Below are 12,387 nucleotides of genomic sequence, written 5' to 3'. Positions count from 1 at the left end.
CCAGAACGTCAGGTGGGGTGAGCATGGATTTTCGACTGTTACCTCCTCGTGGAGGCATGGCTCTGACTACACAGATTGTTATTTGTGCAGAACTTGTCACCACAGCGCCCTTTTATGTACCTCAAGAGTCGGAGTCAGAGATTTTATTTGCCATGTATGGACGAATCCACATTGGAATACAGGTACAGAGCAAATTAATGAATGAATGAATGAAAACTTTATTAAACAGATTGCAGAATGGGTACAATACAGTACGGCTCAATGCACACAATTGTTAAGGGGATGCAGACCTGAGAAAGACGTTTGTCTTGTACATGTCAAAATACATGTCAAAGGTCAGTGAATACCACGAGCACAACACCAGAGGGAGCTCCACAAATCATGTTAAACCCAGATTCGGCTCAAACAAGGGACTAAACACGTTTCGCAATTATGCCACATCAATGTGGAACGCCCTACCCACAGCTGTAAAGGAATGTGGATCACTACCCACTTTCAAAACCACTCTCGAAACTGGCCCCTGTAAATGTCCTAACCCAATAATACACAAGACCCTCTTTTTGGGACCAAGTAAGGTTTCGTCGATTATCCAATGTACAGTTACCCACCCCACCTACCCAATGACCCATTCTGCAATCTGTTAATAACATTTTCAATCAGTCAATCAATAGAGTGGTAGCGTCTGCCCGACGGGAGGGGGGCAAAGAGCCTATGTACTTCCTCAAAATCTGAGCCGGCTGTGTGAGGCAAATTAACCTGGGTGGGAACCCATCATGACCGCTATCGCCCAAGCTGGCCACACTGTCATCCAGGAAACGCTAACTGCTAACGCTAACTGCTAACGTGGAATTTGTATTATAAGTTGGTAGATCTAGTGAGTTTTTATTTTTTTGCGACTTAGTTATAACAAGATCGTGTGTGAGCTAAGAAGTGTTGTTTTTATGAACCATTTAGGTGGAAAAAGATCAAATTAAGCGGCTTGGGTGACGTGAGGGGGGAAGGGGGGGCAGGGCGTTCATAGATCCTTGCTTTCTCAATGAGGGCAAAGGTGTAGTGTGTCTGTCTCCTCGTCTGTCTGTCTGTCTGTCTGTCTGTCTGTCTGTCTGTCTGTCTGTCTGTCTGTCTGTCTGTCTGTCTGTCTGTCTGTCTGTCTGTCTGTCTGTCTGTCTGTCTGTCTGTCTGTCTGTCTGTCTGTCTGTCTGTCTCCTCGTCTGTCTGTCTCCTCGTCTGTCTGTCTGTCTGTCTGTCTGTCTGTCTGTCTGTCTGTCTGTCTGTCTGTCTGTCTGTCTGTCTGTCTGTCTGTCTGTCTGTCTGTCTGTCTGTCTGTCTGTCTCCTCGTCTGTCTGTCTGTCTGTCTGTCTGTCTGTCTCCTCGTATGTCTGTCTGTCTGTCTGTCTGTCTGTCTGTCTGTCTGTCTGTCTGTATGTCTGTCTGTCTGTCTGTCTCCTCGTCTGTCTGTCTGTCTGTCTGTCTGTCTGTCTGTCTGTCTGTCTGTCTGTCTGTCTATCTGTCTGTCTGTCTGTCTGTCTGTCTGTCTGTCTGTCTGTCTGTCTGTCTGTCTGTCTGTCTCCTCGTCTGTCTGTCTGTCTGTCTGTCTGTCTGTCTGTCTGTCTGTCTGTCTGTCTGTCTGTCTCCTCGTCTGTCTGTCTGTCTGTCTGTCTGTCTGTCTGTCTGTCTGTCTATCTGTCTGTCTGTCTGTCTGTCTGTCTGTCTGTCTGTCTGTCTGTCTCCTCGTCTGTCTGTCTGTCTGTCTGTCTGTCTGTCTGTCTGTCTGTCTGTCTGTCTGTCTGTCTGTCTGTCTGTCTGTCTGTCTGTCTGTCTGTCTGTCTGTCTGTCTGTCTGTCTGTCTGTCTGTCTGTCTGTCTGTCTGTCTCCTCGTCTGTCTGTCTGTCTGTCTGTCTGTCTGTCTGTCTGTCTGTCTGTCTGTCTCCTCGTCTGTCTGTCTGTCTGTCTGTCTGTCTGTCTGTCTGTCTATCTGTCTGTCTGTCTGTCTGTCTGTCTGTCTGTCTGTCTGTCTGTCTGTCTCCTCGTCTGTCTGTCTGTCTGTCTGTCTGTCTGTCTGTCTGTCTGTCTGTCTGTCTGTCTGTCTGTCTGTCTGTCTGTCTGTCTGTCTGTCTGTCTGTCTGTCTGTCTGTCTGTCTGTCTGTCTGTCTGTCTGTCTGTCTGTCTGTCTGTCTGTCTCCTCGTCTGTCTGTCTGTCTGTCTGTCTGTCTGTCTGTCTGTCTGTCTGTCTGTCTGTCTGTCTGTCTGTCTGTCTGTCTGTCTGTCTGTCTGTCTGTCTGTCTGTCTGTCTGTCTGTCTGTCTGTCTGTCTGTCTGTCTGTCTGTCTGTCTGTCTGTCTGTCTGTCTGTCTGTCTGTCTGTCTGTCTGTCTGTCTGTCTGTCTCCTCGTCTGTCTCCTCATCTGTCTCCTCCTCTGTCTCCTCATCTGTCTCCTCATCTGTCTCCTCATCTGTCTCCTCATCTGTCTCCTCATCTGTCTCCTCATCTGTCTCCTCATCTGTCTCCTCATCTGTCTCCTCATCTGTCTCCTCATCTGTCTCCTCATCTGTCTCCTCATCTGTCTCCTCGTCTGTCTCATCATCTGTCTGTCAGAGAGAGAGAGAGAGAGAGAGAGAGAGAGAGAGAGAGAGAGAGAGAGAGAGAGAGAGAGAGAGAGAGAGAGAGAGAGAGAGAGAGAGAGAGAGAGACGGAAAGATAGAGAGAGAGAGAGAGAGAGAGAGACGGAAAGAAAGAGAGAGACGGAAAGAAAGAGAGAGACTAGAGAGAGTGAGAGAGAGAGAGAGAGACGGAAAGAAAGAGAGAGACTAGAGAGAGTGAGAGAGAGAGATGGATGGAGAGAGAGACGGAAAGAAAGAGAGAGACTAGAGAGAGTGAGAGAGGGAAAGAGTCATACAAGTGCAGCTCAATAAATTAGAATATCGTGGAAAAGTCTATATATTTAGCTGTATTGATGCAGTAATTTGTGCAAAAGGAGCCCCAACCAAGTACCGAGTGAACATACATAAACATACTTTTCAGAAGGCAGACATTTCTATATACAAATGAAAAATACATCTATTTTAAATGTTTTATTGGTGATACAGAAGTTTGGGCTTTCATGAGCTGTAAGCCATAATCATCAAAATTAAAACAAATAAAGGCCTCGAATATTTCACTTTGTTTGTAATGAATCTATAATCTACGAGAGTTTTGCTTTTTGAATTGAATTTTACTGAAATAAAATAACTTTTCCACGATATTCTAATTTATTGAGCTGCACCTGTAAGTGCACCATTAGAATACGTTACAATGTATATAGCGTCAATATTATTAGAGAGAGCTATAGAAAAAGAGAGATCAGAAAGAGATAGAGAAAGAGAGTGAGACTAGAGAGAGAGACTCGTGAGAGAGATGTAGAAAGAGACAGAGAGAGACTAGATATAGAGAGAAATAGAGAGACTAGAGAGAGTGAGATAGATAGATATATAAGTGCAACATTAGAATACTTTACAATGTATATATATTGCCAATATTATATTAGAGAGAGAGATATAGAAAAAGAGAGATAGAGAAAGAGATAGAGAGAGTGTTATGGTTTGTAACCGACCTCAAACGCAACGGCACAGACAGGTAGTTCAGAGTTAGCCAAATACTACGGCGTATTTATTTACAGAGTCAAAAAAAGGGTAAAGTACTATTATCAAACAAACAGGGAGACTGCCTTCGGCAGAGTCATCTGCGGCTCTGCAGAATCCTCCTGGTGATAGCGGTGGGGAATTGGCATGTGACGTTGTAGCGGCTCTGCAGATACTCCCAGCTTTAACTCAAGGTGGAAAACGGAGAGAGAGAGATATCAGAAACAGTCCAACGAAACACAGAGGCAGTGTGGTTCCCTCCTCCCTTAGCTGTGTCCAGAACCAATTGACAGTGACAGTCTTCAGTGTTCCCCACAACACACAACTTACCTGAGTCAGTGCAAACAAAACTAAATCTTCAGTGTCTCTTCTAAAACACACAATCAGAATAATCCAGAGGGGTTGGTGCAAACAAAACGAAATCTTCAGTGTCTGTCTCTTCTAAAACACACAATCAGAATAATCCAGAGGGGTTTGGTTCCACTCACCCAAGCGCAACGCGTAAAGCGGGTAAAACGAGGCGCAGCTCCAAACAGGGAACAAGGTTCTCAACAGCGGTTCTCCTCAGAAAGGTCCTGGAGAGAAAGTAGACCAGGAACAGCAATGGGGAAAAAGCAGGCAAATGCAGTTGTATTCCAGAACGACCCGACAATGATAGAAGGAAGGTCCAGGTATATAAAGCCCTCTGGGGCGCTAATCACAAACTATGACAGCTGCGTGATGAAAGTGGCAATCGCTCAAAAAGCGTGTGGCGGGGAATGCACCAATCAGCACCGTACCTCAGGAGAGCGTGTGGCGGGGAACGAACCAAACCTCACAGTACCCCCCCTCCACGGGAGCCACCCGGTGACCAGCCCGACCCGGCTCGCCCGGATGGGCACGATGGAAGTCGGTGATTAGGCCGGGATCCACGATGAGCTGGCGGGAGACCCAGCTCCGTTCCTCCGGGCCGTACCCCTCCCAGTCCACCAGGTACTGGAACCCCCGACCCCGCCGTCGAACGCCCATCAACCGGCGGACCTGCCACTGGGGGTGACCGTCCACCATCACGGGAGGAGGTGGTTCCGGAGCAGGAGGCATCAGGGGACTGAGAGAGACAGGCTTAACCCGGGACACATGGAAAACCAGGTGAATGTGCATGGACGCAGGAAGCTTAAGACTCACCGCCGCCGGACTGAGTACCTTCAGAACCTCAAAAGGACCGACGAACCGGGGGTTAAGCTTCTTGGCCGAGGACCGAAGCGGAAGGTCCCTTGCGGAAAGCCACACCCTCTGCCCAGGGTGGTACGTCGGCGCAGGGACCCGGTGCCGGTCAGCCCCACGACTGGCGCGCTCCGATGACCGGAGCAGCGCAGTCCTGGTGATCTCCCAGACCCGACGGCACCGGTCGAGGTGGTCCTGTACGGAGGGAACTGCCACCTCCGACTCCTATGCAGGGAAAAGGGGTTGGTAGCCCAGGGATACCTCAAAAGGTGAGAGGCCGGTGGCGGAACTGACCATGGAGTTGATGGAGTACTCGACCCAGGGAAGGAAACGGCTCCAAGAAGCGGGTTTCTCGGCAGCCACACACCGAAGAGCAGACTCCACACTCTGGTTCATCCTCTCCGTCTGTCCATTAGTCTGGGGATGATAACCAGAGGAAAGACTGACCGTTGCCCCCAATCCCTTGCAAAAAGCCTGCCATACCTGGGAAGTAAACTGGGGCCCCCGGTCCGAGACGACGTCCTGGGGAAACCCATGGAGGCGAAACACGTGGCGTGTCAGGAGGTCCGCCGTCTCGGCCGCAGAGGGAAGCTTGGGAAGGGCCACGAGGTGAACCCCCTTGCTGAACCGATCCACCACGGTCAGTAGGCACGTGTTCCCCTGGGAAGAAGGAAGACCCGTGACGAAGTCCAACGCCACATGGGACCAAGGGCGGCTCGGAATGGGAAGCGGCTGCAATAGCCCGGAGGGTGCCTGGTGGGAGACTGCGCAGGCCAGTACGAACTCCTTGACGTCGTTCCTCATGGTGGGCCACCAGAATCGACGAGCCAGGAAGGAGAACGTGCGATGAACGCCTGGGTGGCAGGCGAACCAGCTGGTATGGCTCCACTGGAGGACCCGGGACCGGACTGAGTCGGGGACGAAGAGACGATGAACCGGTACATTGCCTGGAGCGCGATGGAAGCGTAGGGCACGCCTTACCACCCCCTCGATGCCCAAGGTGACTACTCCTACCACCCTGGCCTCTGGGAGGATGGGAGTCGGGTCCTCAGTGGTTGGAGCCCCCTTGGAGTGTAACCGGGACAGGGAGTCGGCCTTCGTGTTGCAGGAACCAGGGCGAAACGTCAGCGAGAAGTCGAACCGACTGAGGAAGCTGGCCCATCTTGCCTGCCGGCCATTGAGGCGCTTGGAAGCACGGATGTACATCAGGTTCTTGTGGTCCGTCCAAATGGTAAATGGCTCCTCGGCCCCCTCTAGCCAATGACGCCACTCCTCCAAGGCAGCCACAACCGCCAGCAGCTCCCGATTGCCGATGTCGTAGTTCTTCTCGGCAGGGAGGAAACGACGCGAGTAGAAGGCGCACGGGTGTACCTTCTGGTCCGTTGCCGACCGCTGGGATAAGATAGCTCCTAGTCCAGTATCCGAGGCGTCCACCTCTACGATGAACTGTCTCTTGGGGTCTGGATGGAGCAAGACCGGGGCGGAAGTGAACCTCTTCTTGAGGGAGCGGAACACAGCACACGCCGCTGAGGACCAGTCGAACGGCAGGGCGGGAGAGGTCAGCCTGGTAAGTGGTTCCGCCACCTGACTGTAGTTCCGGATGAATCTTCGGTAGAAGTTGGCGAACCCGAGGAAGCTCTGTAACTCCTTCCGAGAGGTGGGTTCCGGCCACTCCTCCACGGCCCGGATCTTGCGAGGGTCAGCTCGGGTCAAACCTCTCTCCACGATGAAGCCCAGGTAATCGACGGAGTCGGAGTGGAATCGGCACTTCTCTGCCTTGACGAAGAGCCGATTGTGGAGGAGGCGCTCCAGCACACGGCGGACATGCTGGATGTGTTCCTCGAGGGTCTTGGAGAAAATGAGGATGTCGTCTAGGTATACTACCACAAACTCCTCCAGCATGTCACGAAGGACGTCGTTCATGAGCGCCTGGAATACCGCCGGAGCGTTGGTGAGGCCGAACGGCATTACCAGGTACTCGTAGTGGCCCCTGGGAGTCTTGAAGGCGGTCTTCCACTCATCGCCCTCTCGGATACGGACCAGATGGTAGGCACTCCGGAGGTCCAGCTTGGTAAAGACGGTAGCCTGGGTGAGAGGCTCGAAGGTGGAGTTCATGAGAGGAAGAGGGTACTTGTTCTTAATGGTGATCTCGTTGAGCTGGCGATAGTCGATGCAGGGTCGAAGGTCTCCGTCCTTCTTCCCAACAAAGAAGAAACCGGCCGCCACAGGGGAGGAGGAAGGCCGAATGAGTCCTGCTTCCAAGGACTCAGAGATATATTGATCTATCACTGCCTTCTCAGGGACGGTCAGACTGTAGAGGCGGCTGCCGGGAAGGGGAGCCCCTGAGCGGAGGTCGATGGCACAGTCGTAAGGCCGGTGAGGCGGAAGGGCCTGAGCCCTGGACTTACTGAAAACCTCCTCGAGGTCGTGGTACTCGGGGGGGTATGGTCGAGAGGTCCGGAGGCGGCTCACAAACGGATCTCCGGGGCGAGGGACAGGACGCCGCCGGAAGACACTGGGCATGACAGGAGGAGCTCCACCCCCTGATGGTACCGGAGGACCAGGCGATGTGGGGCTCATGCAGCGCGAGCCAGGGCCGGCCCAGGACTACTGGGACAAGAGGGGATCTGGTGATAAAAAACTGGAGTCTCTCAACGTGGTTACCAGCAATGGTGAGCAGGACAGGACAGGTGTGTTGAGTGATGTCAGCCAGGCGGTGTTGGTCCAATGCGAACACCTCCAATGGCCTCACGAGGTCCTCTAGTGGAATGTTGGCCTGGGTAGCAAACTCGAAGTCTAGGAAACTCTCGTCAGCACCCGAGTCAATGAGTGCCTCCACCGTGGCCCGTTGGTCCGCCCAGGCCAGGGTGACGCTCATCAGACGGCTAGGTGGTGCACGGCTCTGGGAACAAGAAAAACGGCTCACCAGGATCTCCCGGGGTCCCGGCGAGCCTGGTCTTTTGGCCGGGTGGTGCAGTTGGAGATACGGTGTCCATCCCGACCACAGTAGAGGCAAAGACCGGACCTGAACCTCGCCTCCCGTTCAGCTTGGCTAAGATGTGAACGTCCCAGCTGCATGGGTTCCTCCCCGGGCACCGAATGGGAGGGGAAGGAACCACCAGTTGTGTTGGGAGCAGGGCGGACCGCAGTACCGTCATGAGTATGGGGGGTCTGGGGAACCTCTGGAGGTCCCGGTCGGGTTCTCTCACGTCTTCTCTCCTGGAGGCGTCCGTCGATGCGAATGGCGAGGCTGAATAGGTCCTCGAGGGACTCAGGTTCCTCACGGGTCGCGAGCTGGTCCCTGACAGCGTCGTTGAGCCCCCTCATGAAGGTCAGACGAAGCGCTTGATCGTTCCAACCGCTCTCCGTTGCCGCCAGTCTGAACTCCAGCACGTAGTCGGTGACCCCGCCACTGCCCTGCCGGAAGGTGCCCAACCGAGCTCCAGGGTCCTGGCCACGGGCTGGGTGGTGGAAAACCCTGCGGAGCTCAGCCACGAAGTCTGGGTAGGAAAAACAGAAATCAGCCCCCATTGCCCAGGAGGCAGTAACCCACTGTGCTGCCCGGCCTGAGAGCAGGTTAGTCATGTAAGCCACTCGGGCTCCCCTTGAAGTGAATCGGCTGGGTTGATGACGAAAAACCAACTCACATTGCATGATGAAGTTGGCACAATCCTCGAAGTTACCATTGAACAACCGTGGTTCGGAGAGACGGGGCTCCCGAGGTGCGGGATCGGGAGGCGCGGGGCCTGCCACGGCTGCGGGTGATGCTCTGGCCGAGGCTCCTGTAGTAGGTGGGGTTACAAGCAAGGTGTTAACGGCTTCACTCAGCGCTTGTAATTGGTGGAGAATATTAGTCTGCTGATTACCCTGGGCTGTCTGCAGGCTAGCCAGAGAGCCAAGGGACTCCTGAATAGGCAGGACCTGGTCTCGGAGCTCCTGTACAGCAGCCGCAGCCGCACCTAGCTGTAGGCTGTGGTTGTTGGTTAATTCAATCTGGACCGCCAACGCTGTTCTGACCCTGTCTGTGTCGGCTGAGGTCGTCATGGTCGGGTCGTAATGTTATGGTTTGTAACCGACCTCAAACGCAACGGCACAGACAGGTAGTTCAGAGTTAGCCAAATACTAGGGCGTATTTATTTACAGAGTCAAAAAAAGGGTAAAGTACTATTATCAAACAAACAGGGAGACTGCCTTCGGCAGAGTCATCTGTGGCTCTGCAGAATCCTCCTGGTGATAGCGGTGGGGAATTGGCATGTGACGTTGTAGCGGCTCTGCAGATACTCCCAGCTTTAACTCAAGGTGGAAAACGGAGAGAGAGAGATATCAGAAACAGTCCAACGAAACACAGAGGCAGTGTGGTTCCCTCCTCCCTTAGCTGTGTCCAGAACCAATTGACAGTGACAGTCTTCAGTGTTCCCCACAACACACAACTTAGCTGAGTCAGTGCAAACAAAACGAAATCTTCAGTGTCTCTTCTATAACACACAATCAGAATAATCCAGAGGGGTTGGTGCAAACAAAACGAAATCTTCAGTGTCTCTTCTAAAACACACAATCAGAATAATCCAGAGGGGTTTGGTTCCACTCACCCAAGCGCAACGCGCAAAGCGGGTAAAACGAGGCGCAGCTCCAAACGGGGAACAAGGTTCTCAACAGCGGTTCTCCACAGAAAGGTCCTGGAGAGAAAGTAGACCAGGAACAGCAACGGGGAAAAAGCAGGCAAATGCAGTTGTATTCCAGAACGACCCGACAACGATAGAAGGAAGGTCCAGGTATATAAAGCCCTCTGGGGCGCTAATCACAAACTATGACAGCTGCGTGATGAAAGTGGCAATCGCTCAAAAAGCGTGTGGCGGGGAATGCACCAATCAGCACCGTACCTCAGGAGAGCGTGTGGCGGGGAACGAACCAAACCTCACAGAGAGAGTGAGACTAGAGAGAGAGAGACTCGTGAGAGACATATAGAAAGAGACAGAGATACTAGATATAGAGAGAAAGAGAGAGAGAGTGAGATATATAAAGAGTGAGATATATATACATAAGTTCAACATTAGAATACTTTACAATGTATATATCGCCAATATTATATTAGAGAGAGATATAGAAAAAGAGAGATAGAGAAAGAGAGTGAGACTAGAGAGAGAGAGACTTGTGAGAGAGATGTAGAAAGAGACAGAGAGATATACTAGATATAGAGAGAAAGAGAGAGACTAGAGAGAGTGAGAGAGATATATAGATAAGTGCAACATTAGAATACCGTACTTTACAATGTAAGCATCTTCGCCCGAGTGGTGTAAGGTAGGATACACCCCAGCGGGTCGTATTGGCTTGCGAGCGTTCTGTATACGCTCCGTCTAGTGGTCGGTAGAGGGGTCGACCTTCCCTGCTCCGGGGTCAGGGGTGTGTGCTTGTAATGGAGCGAGTCCGTTTTGAAGCGCCAGACGAGGCCCAATGTAATTTCCTGTGCTTCACCTGGGGTGGTCACCATCCAGGTCTCGCTGCTTGCTGCCTTTGTCTCTGGGGAGAGGCTGCGAAGTACTTGAGGGTCACTGCTGGCCCACTGCCTAAGATCGAAGCTGCCTTTGATCAGTGAGGCGCGGAGCTTAAGCAGGAGGGCTTCGGCTTCTTCTGGCGTCGAGACGCTTTGTAGACAGTTGTCCACGTAGAAACTCCTCTCTACGCTTTGTCTGACCTCCTCGTCAGCTTCAGGGTCTTCTGTCACGTGTTTTTGTAGTGCGAACGTAGCACAGCATGGGCTGCATGTGGTGCCGAAGGGGAGGACCTCCCATTGGTAGATGGAGGGTTGCTCATCGTTGATCCTCTCTCTCCATAGGAACCGCAGCAGGGGCTTGTCCTCCTCCACCAGTCGCACCTGCAGGAACATCCCTTTGATGTCGCCGCTGATGGCCACCTTGTCTTGGCGGAAACGTAGTAGTACGCCGAGGAGGGAGGGGCCGAGTGTCGGGCCGGGCAAGAGTAATCTATTCAGGTTCTGTAGTCCGATCTGGTAGCTGCAGTTGAATACAATGCGGTTCTTGCCGTTGTGGTGGACCTTGTGGTGGGGCATGTACCAGGATTCGATCGTCTGGTCTGCCTCTTGATTGTCAATTTTCTTGATATGTCCCGCTGTGATCAGTTTGTCGATCTCAGCGCGGTACACAGTGGCTTGAGTGGGGTCCTTGGCTAGACGCCGCTCGGTGTTCAGTAGATAGCGTTCTGTCGCTTCTTTTGATGCATGGAGGGTGGGCATCCCCTCTCGCCTCTAGAGTGGAGTTGCGTATCTCATCACTCCGTCGACCTCGACCCTCTCCGTCTTCTGCTCGAGGAGAGCTATGACATAAGTGTCTTCCTTTGAACAAACTAGTTTCTTTTTGTTCTTAAAGGGCATCGCGTCTAATGTCCATAGTCTCTCGACGTGCTGCAAGAGGGTGGTGTCGTCTTCATTTATCCTCGTGTAGAGGCAGCGAGTGGCTGTCGGTCGGTTGGAAGACCCGGAGAGGGGGCCTTGTAGTGTCCAACCCAGGCGGGTCTTGACCGCTGCTGGACAGCCTCTGGGCCCGATGTGGACCTGGTCCATTGGGACGATGAGGTGTGCGTGGTCGGATCCTATGAGCAGGGACGGGGTGGCGCCGTCGATGGGCGGTATAGGTAGTTGACGTAGGTGCACGTATTTCTCCGTCAGCTGTGTGATGGGGTAGGTATACCGTGATAGACCTATGTCGTGGCTTGTGAGGGCGTTAGTGATGCTATACCGCTTCTCGGGCTGCTCGACCGCTGCTATCGTGAAGGAGACGTTTTCACCCTTTATGGTCTTTAGGTCTCTTCTAATGGTACGGATTGTCATTGTTTCTTCGGTACCCCGCAGACCCAACTGGGCTGCGGCAGAAGCGAGGAGGAGAGTCTTTTCTGACCCATCATCTAGGATGGCGTAAGTGTCCATGACCATGTCCTCGTAGCTTAGGAGCACTCGGACCACCTTCAAGAGCACTCGGGAGCTCCCGCTCTTCGCAGGGTCTATATACATGACATTTACTCTTGAGCTGCTTTGTGGTACGGGTCTCCTCTTGTTGCTGTCGTACAGGACCTCCAGGTGGGCGCCGTCGCACTTGCTGCATCTTTTCTTTAGGCGGCACTCAGCTGCCATATGGCTGCGCGCGCAGCGGAAGCAGCGGCGGTTCGCTTTGATCCACTGACTCACCTCGTCAGCGGTCAGCTTCTTGAAGGTGTCACATTGAGACAGCCAATGTTCATTTTCACAGTACTGGCAGGCAATCTTCCACTTTCCCTTCACGTGGGGGGTGTTGTGGTTCTTGTGCTGCGGCACTGACTCGGCCTGGTGCATAACTGTCACTGACTGGCGGTTGTCATTGAACCTCCGCGGTCCATCTCTAGGGCTAGAGCCACTCCACACGAATGTGTCCAGTCGTAGACTGCTGACCTCCCTGGCGAGGAAATCAGCCAGGTCTAGGAGGGATGGTTCTGGGCCGTTGGGGTCACGGTGGTCTTTCTGCCGCCGAAAACGCTCTTGACGGGCTGGAGGGAGCTTCTCCAGTATCCGCTCCACGTTA

Source organism: Notolepis coatsorum (genome assembly GCF_963971535.1).
Source record: "Notolepis coatsorum genome assembly, contig: SCAFFOLD_286, whole genome shotgun sequence".
Lineage (NCBI taxonomy): Eukaryota > Metazoa > Chordata > Actinopteri > Aulopiformes > Paralepididae > Notolepis > Notolepis coatsorum.
This window is presented reverse-complemented; position numbering follows the sequence as displayed.